Source organism: Mytilus edulis, chromosome 4 (genome assembly GCF_963676685.1).
Source record: "Mytilus edulis chromosome 4, xbMytEdul2.2, whole genome shotgun sequence".
Taxonomy (NCBI): Eukaryota; Metazoa; Mollusca; class Bivalvia; order Mytilida; family Mytilidae; genus Mytilus; species Mytilus edulis.
Window position 1 is genome coordinate 67,825,468 of NC_092347.1, and position 19,291 is coordinate 67,844,758.

General features: G+C 33.1%; 1 protein-coding gene across 3 annotated transcripts in view; it reads left to right on the forward strand.

Moving 5' to 3' along the window:
* Positions 1–1,347: 1,347 nt before the first annotated feature.
* The window catches only part of LOC139520304 (uncharacterized), a 41,778-nt gene continuing 23,834 nt past the window's right edge, over positions 1,348–19,291 (forward strand). For 2 of the 3 annotated variants that reach the window (XR_011663858.1, XM_071312837.1), the window contains exon 1: positions 15,919–16,024. The gene's annotated coding sequence lies outside the window, so the exon portion shown is untranslated. Of the gene's footprint in view, positions 1,461–15,918; positions 16,025–19,291 lie in introns of those variants that run through there. The other variant, XM_071312833.1, reaches the window with a different exon arrangement.

Sequence of the window (19,291 nt, forward strand, 5' to 3'; positions counted from 1 at the left end):
CGGTAAAGGGCAAAGAATATTCAGATACAAGTGCCTGTGTGTTTTTGTTAGACGTATTTGTACATGTGTTTGTATTATTTATTCAGTTGAGTTGTATTTCTGTTGTGTATGTTTACACATATTTGGCTGCTGGATCCTAATTGGTGTCCTATTAACCCGATTGGTTTTCCCATCCTATTATTTCGGTATAACGAAAATATAAATATCTATCATACAATTGGGAGGTTTAGCTAGCTATAACGTCAGGTTTAACCCATCATTTTCTCCGTAAAATGCTTGTATACCTTGCCAGGAATAAAACAGTTGCTTTCCATTCAAACAACCTGGTTTCACTCAACTTGTTTCAACTTTCGATTTTGTTAGTTTTTATGCCCCCCCCCCCCTTAAGTTTTACGTCAACTTAAGATATAAATAGTAAGCGGGAAATTCATTTACGTGTATGATCATCCAATAAGGATCATTTAAACATTTATAAAGCCTCTAGTATATATAACTCAATTCCAAAAGGTCTTACCATAATTTGAATTTTTTACTAGTGTTTGTAACAATATCAATCTTTTTTTTTAGAACTACACGAACTTTGTCATATCTTGAGTAGGGTGTTAAGTCACAGAAACTACTGTAACACAAGAACAAACAGATTTTACATTCAAAAGTTATGAACCAGACCGCTGAACAACTATCAGTGAAATTTTCATATTATTGCCATTATACCTCAGTCTCAAAAGACAGCAGAAAGAAAGTCGCTCATCAACTGGCCATTTTTAATTGATATAAGCATTCTTGCAATTTCATTTTTTTTTTTATAATTACAATGTTAATGTTACTTTTGGTAAATGTTGGGGGGAAACAGACGGCAAGGCAAATCCTCTGGTAACATTTTGTTCTTACATAATTGACGATTGATTTCTTAGTTTATGCCGTAGTATGAACCGTTTGTATCAAATACTAGTATAAAGTGACTTTTAATTTTGCTACATGTACACATTCATATTTCATAATGGCATAAACTGTATAAATTGTAAAAGTGTAAGATTTGCTCTCTTCTCCAAATACAGACCAACGTGCCGCATATTTCGATCATGGGGCATTTCTCTTATGTATCTAACTCTATATACAAGTGTTGACTGGACCGTAGATCAAGTTTAAGATGTCCTTGACCATGCAAAAATACCAAACTGCACGCATGTTTTGTACTCACATGCAAAAGACATTCCTTAAAATACTATAATGTTAGTTTAGTGCATTTTGTTTACATGTATAGCTGCATTTGTGAACCAGTATATATCAACAGTTATTATCATTATTGATAAAGAATTAGGGCAGCGATATGTTGTGGAATGTTGACTTACGGTCCGACCATATAAATCACGCATGTCCCTTTTGATTTGGTTCTTTTCATTCGAGACAAGCTCTGCGTCGGACCAGATTTCAATAGTCTGTTTTCAGCTATTTACCTGGTAAGCAATAAACACTTATTGTTTTCCTTTAAAAAAATGTTTATTATAATATATCTAAAAAAAAAAACTTTTTAAAGATTTCTTATATATTGGATTAAGATTAATACATTTCCCTCAAAATTTAACTTTTTTAGAATCTGATTTTCATACAAAAAAGAAGATCAAATTTGTTACAATATATAAATATTTTTTAATTTCTGATTATTACTTTTACCATTTTCTAATTGTGATGTATGAGTAATTAAGTATATGAGAACACGATACATCTATAGATTTGACGAATTTAGTTTCTGAGAAAATAAAGCTGCAATATTACTTTCGTTGATAATAAATTGATAATTTGGTATTAAAAAAACGATTCAATGTTTGTCTTGCATTTATAAATTGCTGAAAAAAATACGTTTCCCCAATTAACGTTTAGGAATTTTGGTCCTCAATGCTCTTCAACTTCGGACTTTATTTGGCCTTTTAATTTTTTTTTAGATTCAAGCGTCACTGATGAGTCTTTTGTTGACGAAACACCGTCTGGCGTAAAAACAAAATTTTATTCTGGTATCTATATGATGAGTTTATTTAGAGAAAGAAATAAAGATCTTAACTGTAAAATAATCTGCAGGCTGCATCTTCGCTGTGACGAAAATATAAATATTGATCAATTTAATGCAAAACAATCATTAAAAACAGTGTTTTTTTTTATTTCATTCAGTTCTATCATTTTTAAGAACTCGGCGAGTTTTTTTTTTACATCACAGTCATAGACTACATGCCGTTACATATATTGAATTATTTGAGCTATGCCCTTTCAATCTAAATAAGTATTGACTCGTAACTCCTCCTGTATGCTTAATAATATATATAAAAAATTAGTTATGCACGTGTGCATTTAGATAGTATGTTCCTGGCCATTGAGCTTATCTGTAGAGTAATGGCCCTTATACACTGCTGGTCCATCTCATCACGATTTTGTCTTTTAAGCGGCAACCTCTAAAAATGAATGAATCATTTTTTGTCAATTGTTACTTGGATGGAGGGTTGACAAACTCGCAAAAAAAGTTTGACTTTCCGTTGGTCACAGTTACTGAGCTTTGTCTGTAAATCCATGGAAGTCATAAAGACATTTGCTGAAAGTTTGCACAGGATCCTAATCGGAATAACTTATACCTTGTATATCGTGAAGAGACGTGTGTATATCTGATTCTCTGCTTTATAAATATTTTACACTGATTCAAAAGGCGTTTAAATTTATAGTAGTCTAATATAAATTATTATGACGTCTTTTAGGTAATTTTAGTAAGTAGATTCATCTATTTATAAATATGAAACCAATACACACAGTGGCGGATCCAGACATTTTCATAAGTGGGGCCCACTGACTGCCTAAGAGGGGGCCCACTTTAGTCACGCTTCAGTGATTCCCTATATGAGCAACCAAATTTTTTCCCAAAAAAGGGGGGGCGGGCCCCCTGGGCGCCCCCCCCCCCCCTAAATCCGCCTCTGAAACATACGGACATGGTATAACTAAGAAAATCACAGGAAATTTCCTCTGAAATAATCCCTCAGAAAAAAAACTATATATATTTTAATTTATTCAAGAACGGATTATTTTTATTGTCATATACAAATCCTTGATTCAAGTTTAAAGGTACAAAAAATCAGAGATAAGTGTCTGTGCCGAAATTCGCGGAAAATACAAAGACATATATATATATCAGGTCAGAGACATATGTAATACAATTGCATAATATGTCTCTTCTCTACTAATTATAGTTTAAAAATCCAAATCAACACTCTCTGTCGGTATAATATCGTTTTTTGCCACGGTTTTGAAATTTTACTCGGGGAAAACATAAAACATCAAAGGTATGTTACAGTCGAATCAGATACGTGTGTGTAGGCTTAAATCGTTAGAAACAAGGGATCCAGAAATGTTCATAAGAGGGGGCCCACTGCATGACTGCCTAAGAGGGGGCCAGCTCCGGTTATGCTTCAGTGATTCCCTATAAAATCAACAATTTTTTTTCCTGGTGGGGGGACCCGGGCCCCCTGACCCCCTCTAAATCCGCCTCTGATCAGGAACATAGATATAATGACTGTTCCCAAAAGAAATATACTGAGTGCTTCTGCTGAGGATATATATATATTATGGCGTATCAAAAGGGTCAAAAGTATATTTTGTTGCAAAAGCTATATCTTCAATTGCAAATGCTATATTAAATACTGCAAATGCTATATAATTAGTGCAAATGCTATAATAAATACTGCAAATGCTGTAATTGTTATAGCAAAAGGTATTTTACCTGTATTTGTAGCAAATGCTGTATACTTACGTATCAAAAGGCTCAAAAGTATATAATGGTGCATTTGCCATCACAAATGTAGCATTTGGACTTATAAGTATAGCATTTGCACTAATAGTTTTAGCATTTGCCATCATAGATGTAGCATTTGGACTAATAAGTATAGCATTTGCACTAATATTTATAGCATTTGCACTAATTAAAATACCATTTGCACTAATATTCAGTTACCATTTGCAGTTTATAAATATAGCATTTGCAATAGTTCAAATTATTTAAATTTTCAAGAATTATGGAAACGCCTTGTTATTTCTTTTTACTTGAGACTCCACCTATTTCTAAATTTACCTCAGCCTCTTTTAATTACATGTTTGACATGGCAGAATAAGAACTCTTCTGACATTATTCCTGTAAAATTGGTAAACTTCTACAACATGTGCAGCGTTTTTTCGTTAATGGCGTATACAAATAATTTGCACGGATTTCTGAGCGTATTTCAAAACATTGTTAATGACGTGACAATGACGATGCTTCCTTTAATTTTCTGGATGATGCATTGAACTGGGTAATTGCATTGTAAATAAAATTTTCAAAACATCTTTTTGAACAAGTAAAATACATACAAACTACTCATTGAAGTATAATTACTTCGAAAAGGAGTTATAACAGCTTGAATTTTAAAATTAAAAGGTCTATAGTAGAGGGTTAAGTATGTTTTTATTTTTTAAATATAACGTCCATAGTAGGGGTTCAATGTAAAATACGGGGGTCGCCCCGATATTCCGACACCTCATTAGTCCGACACTCCAAATTAGTCCGACAAAGTCTAATAACTATACAGTAATAGAAAATCTTCTTCATGAGGGTGTGGGTGGTGTTAACGGAACAGAGAATAATGGGTGAACAGATACAGAATAGAGAAAAAAGGACAAAGAAATAAAGAAAAGCATTTATTAAGATGCTAAAATATAAATAAAAATGTACATACAAATTAAAGTATACAGAAATGTATGACCCCCCTTCAAATCAAGACCCTCCTTCGTAGAATCGTTGTTGACATGGTATTTGAACTACTCTTTTTTATATTAGTATACCACAACAGATACATGTAATACCATACCATCTATCTGGTATTACTATAAAAGATATACCATGACTCGAGAACCTTGCAAGTTTTGATAAACATATACAAAATGTGATCTATATGGGAACACGTTGTACTAATCTAAGGATATGTCATCAGATGTGGAGTTAATTAATAATACGCTCAAAAATAGGCAAGTTTAAGTTTAAACTGTGACATCGATAGTAAAATTATCAGTCGGTGACAATGTTTCTATACAAACAAGTGTGGACACAGATCAGTGTGAATAGTACGTTTGGATGTTTGACAGTGTTTTCTGACAAAAAGAGTTTTCTGGTTGTCCGCATTGGGTTCTATGTTGAACTGTTGTGCCCAGTGACAGTCAACCTGTACCAAACACTAAAAATGATAGTCGTACATTCAATATTGTGTTTTACCGTGATCAATATATATAAGATGTGGTATGAGTGTCAATGAGACAACTGTTACTCTCCATCCAAGTCACACTTTGTAAAAGTAAACCATTATCAGGTAAAGCAAGCCTGTCATGAAGGAGACACTACTTTAATCAGTGCTGACCGTTCATATATTTTCTTTAGCTAGACATTGCTTTTAATATCAAATCTACATATTTGGAAGAGATATATAGCTGCGTTTTTTCATGTTAGTTATTCGACAAAACTTCACAAATAGATATAGGAAAATGTGGTATGAGTGCCAATGAGACAACTTTCCATACAACTAAAAATGTATAACAGTTATAGCTCAAGGGACGACCTTCAACACGGAGCCTTGGCTCACACCGAACAGCAAGCTATAAAGGGTCCCCAAAATTACTGGTGTAAAAACCAACGGTCTAATCTATATAAAAACCAGAAACGAGAAACAATTATGAACCACATAAACAGACGACAACCATTGATTCACAAAGTGTGTTCTCTACTCCGCATCTCAATTATTCTATATCATGTATTAAACGTTGTTTGAGTAAATATATCCCACCATTTTCACTAATACATATAGTACGGTGACCGAGTAAGGAAAAGTCGCTTATTTAAGGAGTTTAATTGTCATTCGGACTATACGGCTATAAATCACAGTATTGGTAGTTCAAAGATTAAACTTAACATTTTGACTTGTCGTCAAAAAATCGTACGGTGCAATTTTCGTAAAATGGGCTTTGAAGTACGTTAATTAACTTGAACGAAAAATCGACTAAGAAATGTTTTGAGGTCAACATTGTAAAATAACATCCATGATATGATTTCTGTTATTTATATGTTATTTCATACATTTGTACCTTTATTAATCAATAGTATCAAATTCATTTGTCTCAGAAGCACTATTTCAGCAATTGAAGCCAGACAAAATTCATAACGCTCATATGACGGAGCTATTCGAAGCTCATATACAGCCTCTTATAGATACATATACGCTATTGGGATGTGATGTATTACTTACATTTACATACTGGGATATGTTCCCTGAAGCAGTAGACATTTACCTGTCAAATGTTAGAGCAGAACGAGAGGGAATTGGTCTCTTCCTTGAGATCGTCATCTCAAATGTAAAATTATATTTTTGTAACCAACCGTACTCCACGAAGGTGGATGCCATTTTACATACTCGATATGCTTCAATTTTCTGTGAACATTTGATCACCTTTTATAGATGGCTACTTTGCTTTTTAGACAGATTCCTGGGCATTTTAAAAGTACTACGACATGGCAACAGAAAAGACCGTTATAAAAGCCTCAAGGGGATTAGGTGACACTGTAGGCATAACAATTCAAAAGTCTGCGCTTGTTGGATTGGCCCTTACTAGACATTTCATAGAATCCATTAGTCGTGTAATACTGAAAAGGAATGGAAATGCTGAAAATTATGCAAATTCACAGTAAGAAACAAAGCCAACAGCAATGAACAGAGATGAAGAACATGTTATTGCCATTGTGAACCATCTAAATGATCCATGACTGATCCCTTTGGTGTGGAATCCCACCCTCAATGTCTTAGCAATATCTCTTCTTAAATGCATGCTTCAAGACGTATTCGAGGTTCTTTGCTCACAGTTGTCGAAGAAGGCTTGAAAATGTCTAAACATTTTATCATTAGTGCTCTTTCTTAAGATCACAAGGAGTTCTTATAGTCCAATATCAAAGTCAAACACAAACCTGAAAAATAAATCGGGGGAAATACTTTCAGGTCGCATAAATCCATAACTTGTAATTGGACGTGCACTAATTTCGGCAAAATGTAGAGATGATGTTATCAAAGAACATGTGTTGTCGCACCCATTCCATTATCCCCTTTTCAAAATGACGGCACAATGAGAAAATCATGCAAGTCGGATTTTGTGAAGCAATTCGAATCTTAAAAGTCTCTTGTGCACTTTCCCTACCTTCCTTTATATCATCGCTCACAACTTACATAAGAGATGGTATGGCATTGGTTCAATTTATTAATGCTAAGAAAGGTAAAACATGCGGCGACCTTGCAGCTTACTATTAAAAAAATATGTCCCAATGAATTTCTATGGCGCACATAGTAGCACATGTTTTTGATCGCTACGACACGAACAACTCTATAAAGTCTGCCGAAAGGGAACGCCGCACAGAGACTACAGCTTCCATCAAAGTGTATCAGATTATAGAGCGGAGAAGTATTCCTGACTGGAAAACCTTGACAAATCCGATAAGATTCCACCTGATGTGAGCTTTACATAGTCAGAACGTTTGAAACTTAGTTATTTATACCAACACTGTTCATGGCTGTCGTAACTTGTTCAGCACTCAAGAGAAGGCCTATACCCAATGCCTTAAACTTTGACACGGAGTTAAGGGAAATGTGAAAGAGTGGAAGAACAATCATACAGACCTCTTATACAATTGTAATTGTTTTGTGTGTTCGCTACTATAAAACTAGGACACATACAAGCGAGTTGTGGTTGCAGATGTGGAACATTAGCAGTGTAAATGATGGGCGGAGATTTTCACCCATTCAATAACTATGTGTCTGTCTTTCCCCAACAATTTGTAAACTATTGCCTGCTGCACATGTACTTACCGGATGCGACGCAACTTCGTCTCTGTTTGGAGTAGGTATACAAACTGTCTACAAGACTTCGAAGGACACGCACGACTATTTTAGTTGTGTTTAGAGTTTCGGTAATATTGACAATGATGAAGCCCTTGTTTTGGCATGAAAGATAATTTCAAAGGTTTATGATCAGAACTATCTCTTTAAAACCACTCCATCATAATAATTATTCAAGTTTACCCCACGTAAGATGTAAGTTTAGTCAGGTTACCTTCCTGCGAGACGGCACTGAAACAGTATGTTTTACGTACTTCGTTTCAAACAAAAAATTTGAAACGCATTACACATTGCTAAACCCCTATCCGGTCACCTTTAGAATACGGTTGGCGAGATTAAAATGATTCATTACACCCCATGTATTTTAAAAGGCATATTTCAGCAGAATTCTTGCAGGATCTTGTGTCTTTATTGAAGGAAAATCTGCATGTGAAAGAGTCATGTGTTTGTTCACTACAAAACCTTACATGTCCGGGGCTTTGGTCCTGTAAAGGGTCAGAATTATGTAGAAATTTCAAATCATGTTTCTTGACAATTAACCAGAAGATATAATTCTGTTGTGTGGATCTCTTTGATTGGAATGTTGAATTGTAACTATTTTCGAATAATTGAGTGCTTTTTAGTTTTAATGAATTTCATGAATGGTCTTATGCAAAATATGCCTTCATGAGAGAAGGATGCAGGTAAAAATAATTTTATCATTTATTGATAAGGTTGGATGTTAGCCGGCAAGGTAACTACAGAAATTTTAACAGAATATGTGGTGATCTTGTGTAATAGAACAAATATTTGAAAAACGCCAATTTCCAGAATAAATTGATTTCTCTTTCATTTTTTTTAACATTTTCGAGATGATTCATTGAAAATTGATATAAGAAAATGTATGTATCTAGAATTTAACCTAAATTGTTCTATATTTCTTCAAATTTTGAAAGTATAGAAGACTGAGAAAAAATAAAAACAGAATTTGATCTTTGACCTCATTTTATGCAAAACTGTTACCACATTTCTTTTTGACGACATCGATATTTAAATAGTACTCATTTTTCCGAATCCAATGATACATAATATAGCCATATAGTATGTTTGACGATTAAATCTAAAAAATATTAGGTCTGGTCACCGTACTAATATCTACCAACCAACATTGATAAATTGCATTATCTGTTCTTAGTCATTCGATGGACAAGTTCAAGTGATTTTAATATATATTTACAATGCAAGTGGATATAGAAATATGATCATTTGGTCTTCTTCCGAATGGCAGTAAACCCTTGCCAAAGTTGGACGTCCGTTTGGTTGTGCGAGATGCAACAACAAATGTCATGCAGAGTGGTGTATATAGAGAGTAACACGCTCTCTGCAGGTTTAGAACCATTGCAACAACTTCTTGAGGGGCTGTCGGTGATTTTTGTCTGAGTATATTGGAGTTGATACACATACTTATTGCAACTGCTCAGTTATCCTTGTTCTTCTTTCGTTGTTTGTGTGTCCACTGTCCTTCTGTGGAGTTCTAGTTCGATGGTTTTTTTTTTTATCTTGATCTATTTTCTTTTTACTAGATCTTCGGTTTCCACCTTTCGTTTCAAGGGATTGATTCATCACTATTAACTACACAAATAAAAATATTCGAGTTGGATAACTCTATGTACCCGCCTTCTTTGGTCGTATCATTGTCTACCCCTTGTACATGTATCACTCATCTGAGTTTTATCTAATTTTGTGGCGAACATTAGCGACTAATGTAGCGTGAGCGAAAAATGATAAAATCAGGAGACAAATTCAAACCCAGGACCTTAAAAATTAGAGTGGACGAAATATGTGCTCCAAAAAGATGAGCGATTCCAGATTATGTCAATTTATTAAGACACCCAACCGTGCGATTTGATGAATATCGTGGTGACCATGCAATCAGACATAAATGACGACACTCATAGGGGTTCCGATTTTATATCGCGAGCTTATTTTAAAATTCCCCCAAACATGCTACTTTTATACTGGTTGGGGGAGGGGCAAGGCTGATAAAATATAATAAAACAAGTTACAAAATACAAGTATGACAGACATGAACCAACGACAACCACTTAACTACCAGCTATACTGACTTGGGACAGGCGCTTTAAGAATGTGGCGGGGTAAGTTATTTGAAGGCACCCTACCCAAACCTGGGAAAATGGTGTAACAGCACAACATCCTGAAAACAAACTATATCAAGAATGTGTCCATAGTACACGGATGCCGAAATCACACTATCATTTTCAACTTAATAAAAAAAACTACCTTCACCAAAAACTTCAACCTGAAGCGGGACAGACGGACGGACGGACAGACAGAGGTAAAACAGTATACCCACACAGAGGGTATAGATTGGGTCAACATTAAGATCAATCTAATTAAATTGCATTAAGATATTACAATACTAGTATAATATAGTCATTATTATATCACCATAAGCCTCAGTCAGAGTCGGAGCCAAAACAAAATAGAAATAACAACTAACATATTCGTGTATCAAAGACAGTGACGAAATGTCATCATTTCTTAATTGCGATAATGGAGTTCGGCAAGGAGAAAACCTTTCACCTTGCAGTGTATTTATAAAAAAGAAGATGTGGTATGATTGCCAATGAGACAAGTGTCAACAAGAGACCAAAATGCTACAGACATTTTACAACTGTAGGTCACCGCACGGCCGTCAATGATCTTGGAGACTTATTTTTAGAGAACGATGTTACCCACTTGCAATGTCATAAGACAATTGTCTATGATCTATCAAAGCTCTGTTAGCATTTAAAAATTTTTGTCTAAATGTTGTGCCATACAATGTTCAAATCGAACGAATCCGAATTGCATAAGTTTAAATGGATTGAACATGTTTAATCCATAGTTGACAATACTGGATTTAGCTTCATATGAAACACTCAATCATTTTTGTAAGGTTTTGACGGTCGTTGTTCTTATTACTTAAAAAAAAAACATAATTTTTAGCTGAAAACTATCCCCTTTTTATCTCACCTGCCCCAAAGGGCCAATTTAGCTTTTCTCATCACTTGACGTCCGTCGTCCGTCGTTAACTTTTACAAAAATCTTCTCCTCTGAAACTACAGGGCCAAATTTAACCAAACTTGGCCACAATCATCATTTGGGTATCTAGTTTAAAGAAGTGTCCGGTGACCCGGCCAACCACCCAAGATGGCCGCCATGGCAAAAAAAAAGAACATAGTGGTAAATGCAGTTTTTGGCTTATAACTCAAAAACTAAAGCATTTAGAGCAAATCTGACAAGGGGTAAATTTATTAATCAGGTCAAAATCTATCTGCCCTGACATTGTCAGATGAATCGGTCAACCCGTTGTTGGGTTGCTGCCCCTAAATTGGTAATTTTAAGGAAATTTTGCTGCTTTTGATTATTATCTCGAATACTATTATAGATAGAGATGAACTGTAAACAGCAATAATGTTCAGCAAAGTAAGATCTACAAATAAGTTAACATGACCGAAATAGTCAGTTGACCCCTTTAGGAGTTATTGGCCTTTATAGTCAAATTTAAACAATTTTTCGTAAATCTTAGTTATCTTTTACAAAAATCTTCTTCTCTAAAACAACCAGGCCAAATTAATCCAAACTTAGCCACAATCATTTTTGGGATATCTAGTTTAAAAAATGTGTCCGGTGACCCGGACATCCAACCAAGATGTTCGCCACAGCTAAAAATAGAACATAGGGGTAAAATGCAGTTTTTGGCTTAAAACTCGAAGACCAAAGCATTTAGAGCAAATCTGACTGAGGTTTAATTGTTTATCACGACAAGATCTATCTGCACTGAAATTTACAGATTGATCGGACAACCTGTTGCTGGGTTGCTGCACCTGAATTGGTAATTTTAAGGAAATTTTGCAGTTTTTGGTTATTATTTTGAATATTATTATAGATAGAGATAAGCTGTAAACAGCAATAATGTACAGCAAAGTAAGACCTAAAAATAGGTGAACATGACCAAAATAGTCAATCGATCCCTTAAGGAGTTATTGTCCTTTATAGTCAATTTTTAACAATTTTCATAAAATTTGTTAATTTTCACTAATATTTTCCACTAAAACTACTGGACCAAGTTCATTATAGATAGAGATAATTGTAAGCAGCAAGAATGTTCAGTAAAGTAAGTTGTAGAAACACATCACCATCACCAAAACACAATTTTGCCTTGAATCCATAGATGCATCCTTTGTTAATATTCACATAGACCAAGGTGAGCGACACAGGCTCTTTAGAGCTTCAAGTTGTAAAGTCGCATACGCGTAGTCGAAAAAATCATTTATTGATATAGATTTCCACTTTTTGGAGGAAAAAAGATTCAATTTGTCGATCGTTCTTCAGTAAAAAGGGTATTTATTCAAATTGGAATTAGATATTCAATTTTGTTTTTCCTTGAAAACGGCATGCGACCTTTTATCTTGATTTTTGAAGTACTGCACCATATTATCTATGGACGACCAAAATAATCTCAAAGTGTTTTTTTTTTATTATTATCAGATGTAAATGCTGTATGTGTGTGCACCAAAATCGGTCATATGATTTTTAAAAGGCGTAAAACTTTTATATATTAATTGAAGTTGCGAAATTAAGGTTCACATTAGCCATAATTATATATATTGATATATCCATGGCTATATGTATCAAAATTATATGATCTATAAGATATTTATTCAGTCATTTTTTTATATATATATATCATCATTATTATTATCAACTTTTATAATCATATATATTGTGTGTTTCTCGTCATTAAAGATTTTCTTTATATACTGTAAATAGTATTTTATTTCATATCATTTAGGGGACGACCATTTGATATTCTGGGGGGTGGGGGCAGGATGATTTGTTTTTGATCATTTATTTATATTCTTAAACTAAGAGGGAAGACTATTCATTTTCTGCACTGTTGAAGCCAGATTTTTCAGTTTCATTAAAGCAAGGGACTGATTATTCATTTTCACAACTATATTTATGATATGCAAAATCATACAACTTTTAAAAGATTTGTTTATTATAAATAATACATGTATAGTCAATTCATTATGTATCATTTAATCAGAATTAATCATCATTCTCTGCAGAAATGAATCTTTCCTATCCCCAACTGCATATTACATGTACTGCATACATACATAGTATTAAAGTTTGGTGTAACTAGCCTCTTGTAAAAGTCTTGGAAAACATATTTTGCCGTGCGGAGCGAGGACATTTTTTTAAGGGTTTTGGAGTCACTGAAGGCCCAAGAAGCTTTTAGAACAAATGATGCAAAATCCTGCTTTCTGAGTGTTCAGAAGAAATATTCATAACTTTGAAAATGCAAAGTTTTGTTTTAATCATTTTTTTTTACAATATTTTGGTCTCAAAGCAAAATGTATAAATTTAGTTTAAGACTTAAGTTTCTAGGGACAACATCAAAAGACCAATGTGCATGATAAAGTAAAAAAGGAAATTCACATAGTTAAGTCTGTGGCTGCTGTTTTTTTTAAACTCATGATCAAGTTTATAACAAAATTACTAGATTACAAAAAGAATGCGACATTAACAGAATACAGAAGGTCAATGAACAAAAGACAAATAAATAAGAAACATTGATCCCGAAAAATCAGGGTTACATCTGAGGGAAAATAATTGCTTCTTGCAAGGCACTCACTTTGAACACAATTTGATATGGAGACAATTAGCATTTGGTTTTGAAATTTCCTACATGAGGCATTTGCCTCAATGTAGTTACGGCCCTGTTAAAATAAAAGCGAGGTAAGGTTTCCTGAGACAATATATCTCAAGTTAAATGAAACCAATTTTAAGACATTTCAAGTATTTTTAAATAATATTTTTACTTTCATTATAAAATAAAATTGTGATGTGTTTCCCCGATTTGTTTTGGGAAAAAAATGAATTGATGAAGGAATCTGGTGCCTTCTCATACTTTCGATTAGACCTGCTGAGTTATTTATTTTCAATACATTGCAAGTCAAGTAATTTATTTTCAAATTACCACATAACAAACCATTTATTTTTGTTGTTATCAAGGCTGAGTTATTTATTTTCAGAATCCCCCCCCCACCCCCCCGAAATATCAAATGGTCGTCCCCTTAGTATATTTTTTTTATTAAAAAATGTTTAAAAGTGAGTTCTCACTCAAAAAATGTCTTATCATCTCAACTAAAATCAATATTTGTCAAAAGAATAATTTGAAATACCTGCATGACTGATTTATAATATCTTGTGGTACTTATTTTATATATTATGAAATAAATAACATAATATGTAGAAATGTTTGAAGTTTAATTGACCTGACGGGTTAAAATGCACACATAATATACACATGTTACAAGAAACATAAATACATGCACTTGTTAAAATAATTATATCATTAAAGGGCAAGTAAAAAAATCACTAAAGACTGCGATTTGGGCATCTTTGTTAATACAGGTATTACATAAATAAGGCCGTTAGTTTTCTCGTTTCACATACCGCATAGTCAGCTATAAAAGGCCCCGATAAGACAATGTAAAACAATTCAAGGTTGAATTGTTTTACATTGTCTTATCGGGGCCTTTTATAGCTGACTATGCGGTTGAATTGTTTTACATTGTCTTATCGGGGCCTTTTATAGCTGACTATGCGGTATGGGCTTTGCTCATTGTTGAAGGCCGTATGGTGACCTATAGTTGTTAATGTTTGTTTCATTTTGGTCTTTTGTGGATAGTTGTCTCATTGGCAATCATACCTCATCTTCTTTTTTTTTTATATTATCTTAAGATTGTCTTAAGATACCTTGAAGGCTTCGATGCACATGCAGTCTGAGATATATCATAAGACTGTCTTAGGTTTGTCCTATAAGTTGTTCTAAGATAATTTTATGACAAATCTTAGGACACTTTTGATGTCACAGCCCGGACCCCATTTCTCAGTCCCAGTATAACTGTATATTATGTTTCATAAATAAAAATTGTGTTTATTAGTTTTATTACTAAAATATTTTTCCTTCACCAATAACTAGATTCCAAATTTATTGAATCGAGAAAAGGGTTAAAAGCCCCCCCCCCCCCCCCCCCCCCCCAATAAAAAACCAACTCGGTAAAAAGGAAAAACATAAATGGTCGGTGTCTGATATTAACAAAGTGTTAAAAAAAGTTCTTGAATCTCTTGATCTTTGGCTAGTTTCGGGTATCATTCTGCAAATATTGACACTGCATAGATGACTGACTAACACACCTGCATTATAGAATTTTATAATTGGCATGAATGTATAATAAAACTAATTCATTGTAATATTTATTATTCATTCATGCCATATTTCACCATTTCATAAAATAAGGTGGATTATATATTCAAATTTATTCTAATAAGATATAATCATTTAGCAAAAAGTAGGAGGACCTATTGAAGATTAACCCATTTATTCTGAATGCATTTGCGAAATGCAATTGCGAATGGTGCAAATGCTACAATTTGTTGCTTTTGCAGTAATTTACTTTTGACCCTTTTGATACGTGAGATAATAGCAAATGCTACATTTAAAACAAAAATGGCATTTGCAGTTTTAATTTTTGCATTTGGACTTACAATTGTCGCATTTGCATTTACAATTGTCGCATTTGCTGTTACAATTTGTCGCATTTGCAGTTACAATTACCGCATTTGCAGTATAATTTATAGCATTTGCTATATCTATTAGAGCATTTGCAGTATTTAATATAGCATTTGCAACAAAATATACTTTTGACCCTAATGATACGCCATAATATATATATACGACTTTTTTGTGCCGTGCTTGTTCTTTAATCCCTATTTGCTGCCCATGTTTTTATTGAAAAATTAAAAAGCAATCCAAAAAATGTGAAGGTATTTTAATGTACCCCCGCAATTTTTCTCCAATAATGTATAAATTTCACACCTGTAAAAAGTAATAATGAATCACAGTCACGTGATATCCATATTTGGAACTTATTCAGGTCAAGGTACCAACCGGAAGTGCAGAAGTTAAAAATTTTACAATTTAAAAATACACACACAGCAAGAATGAAGACAAAACGAAAGAAAATAAAGTAAGTTGAGGATCATTATAACCCAATATATATTCCTATGAACTCATTTACTAACAAACAGTCATAAAACATAACTTTAGTGAAATTGTACTTGAACAATAAACAACACCGGGAACGACAGCAGGTGCCCTTTGATCGAACAGTAACTTTGTTTACAAACTATTGCCCGAATATTGGGATCTGTTTCTGTTTCCTACTCTGACAACCATATCAGAAGAACAGTTCTAACCTACATATCTGTCTCGACAGAAGTTTTTTGCAATCTGTTTTCATTATTTGATTTCATAACGTTTGATGAAATGACTATTCATTTAATGAGGGGTCGAATTCAAGTGTTTAAAAAAAACCCACTTCTTTGTACAAAAGGGCACATGTTTACATTATTTGCAGAACATTTTCACACAATCTTGAACGAATACATCCATCTGGTATTCTATTGAACAAATGCTTACTCTTTTTTATTTTTGAAAATAAGTGGACCCTTCTTTTAGAAAAGTTGTTCAAAATATGATGAATTTTAAAAAGCAGGAACCGTCTGGCAGTCTCGAAATGCTAACAACAACTGTTCAGGATTAAAGCAGATTTCAACAGTTACATTTCGATATTATTTGATCATTCAGTATAAAGATATATTTTAGTACTAGTCCATAGTTCCTAGTCCAGATAATTGTGAAATTTATAAGATGCATTAATGTTATCTTGAATCAATTTCCGTCCCATTAGAGGTAAGATTCCTTGTCATTCATTTTGTCATTCCTCTAAATCAATACAATCTGGGAACAGTATGTCTAACATATTTGTTCCTGATACAATGTAGAATAATGTAGAGACAATACATATAGGGTCCTTCAAAATCACCAAAAAGAGCATTTTATTTCCTAAAAGTGTTATTTTTTTGGTGTCTTCTAACAACATTGTTTATAAAGACTATGATTTTGAAATCATTTCATAAGTTTTTTTCTCAATTAAAATACAATTTTTGTGTTTCTGATGTACGAATGCCAGTTCCTTGAATGACAATATGCAAAACTTTGAAACTTTTGATCTGACAGAGTTATCTAACTTTTGCATAACTAAAAGTTTATGTCCTCTGTACTGTTATGGATTATTCAACTAAAAGTGAGATCTATGAGGGTCTGGATGGGGGGTCTGTTATTCTGTAAACATTTAATTTTCACCCCTTTTTTCTCTAATCCTTAAAAAATTTACCCCTTTTTTCTCTAATCTTCAAAAATATTTACCCCTTTTTTCTCTAATCTTCATTTTTTAAGGGCATTATTCTCTAATCATTTAACCCCATCCAAACCCTCATCTATAATTGATTTATTGATTTGTACTCTTGTATTTTTTGTTGCTTTCCTCATAATTTTACCAAAACTGTGAGGTAAAATATAATTAGGACCTGTCTTTTTCATTGCCAGACATATATATAGTGGAATGTACCTTTTCATCCTTTTTGTGTACAAAACCTTGGATGAAACCCAACTTAACAGAAATTCCTTTGAAATGAAAAGTTTTTTAAAAATATAATGTAAAAATTAACATATATTAACATCATTTAAGTTTTAAAGCTTGTTATAACAATGTGTAAAATTGAGAATGGAAATGGGGAATGTGTCAAAGAGACAACAACCCGCCCAAATAAAAAACAACAGCAGAGGGTCACCAACAGGTCTTCAATGTAGCGAGAAATTCCCGCACCCGGAGGCGTCCTTCAGCTGGCCCCTAAACAAATATATACTAGTCCAGTGATAATGAACGCCATACTAATTTCCAAATTGTACACAAGAAACTAAAATTAAAATAATACAAGACTAACAAAGGCCAGAGGCTCCTGACTTGGGACAGGCGCAAAAATGCGGCGGGGTTAAACATGTTTGTGAGATCTCAACCCTCCCCCTATACCTCTAACCAATGTAGTAAAGTAAACGCATAACAATACGCACATTAAAATTCAGTTCAAGAGAAATCCGAGTCTGATGTCAGAAGATGTAACCAAAGAAAATAAACAAAATGACAATAATACATAAATAACAACAGACTACTAGTTGTATACAATAACACTTAAAATTGAAACATTATTGTGTTTGTTTTGACATAATTTTATTCAGTTTTGTATGAGATTTATGGATTAAAATTCTTATTCGTTTGATATTTTGGATCAAACTATCTTGAACATATTAACCCATGACATCATGGAGAATCAGTGGTGAGATTAATACCCCAACAGGTAAATTGATGTATATAACTTTCTGACAAAGACTGTATGTACCTGTATTAGAACTGACCACATGAATGTTGATGACTCAGAAAATTTTGGTTTTTGCACCCACTCAACCTTCTGGCCATGATTTTTTTCAAAATATTTACATTGTATATGATGTTAATTTAGGCTATTGTGAATGTTCAGCTACAGAGGAGAGAAATATTGTGTCTTTTCTAAATGTGGCCACTTTAGTACAAAAAAAGTGAAAAAATATTTTAAAATAATATTCAATTTGATAGGAATGCCTGGTTTAATATATCTGTCTGTCACAAGTCCAGAGGACTTTTCAGGTATGGAAATAATAAAGCATGATTTTCTAATTTATTAAGCATGATACATGTACTATACAAAAACTATCCTTCAATAATCTCAAGTTCATTTTTTCAAAAAATTTACAAAAATTGTACATCTTGTCCTCTATAAATGTTGATATTCAATTCCAAAAATGAGTCAATGAAAATGAGTCAATAAAGGAATTTGATCTTATAAAGAAAAGTTTGAATTCAATTGGACTTGGCCTTCAATATATTAAAAATATTAGATGTTAAAGCATAGTATAAGGTAAACGGTTATATAAACGTATCACTTCATTGGTAAAGCATAAAGGCAACATAGAAAGGAGACTATTTGTTTACAAAAAGTCTTTCAAGAAATATATATTCCCTGCATAAATGCATTTGATTGTGTAAACACCCTAAAATTATTGTTGTGTAACTTCGGTAATACATATTTTTTAAATCCCCCTCAGCTGTGTTTTTCTGTATAATTTACCGATATAGATTTATAACGATATTGGGTTTTTAGAAATGAACACTTTTATACATGTATTTGTCATACTTTGATTGTTTTGTTTACATCTATTTTTAGTTTGTTATGAAATTTATCAAAATATTTTGTTTCAACTTTTGATTTCTAAAAGGCATTTTATTTGACATTTTATTGAAATACCTTAAACGTTTGAAGACTGTACGATGTACATTTGTAATGCTTTGATGGTTTTG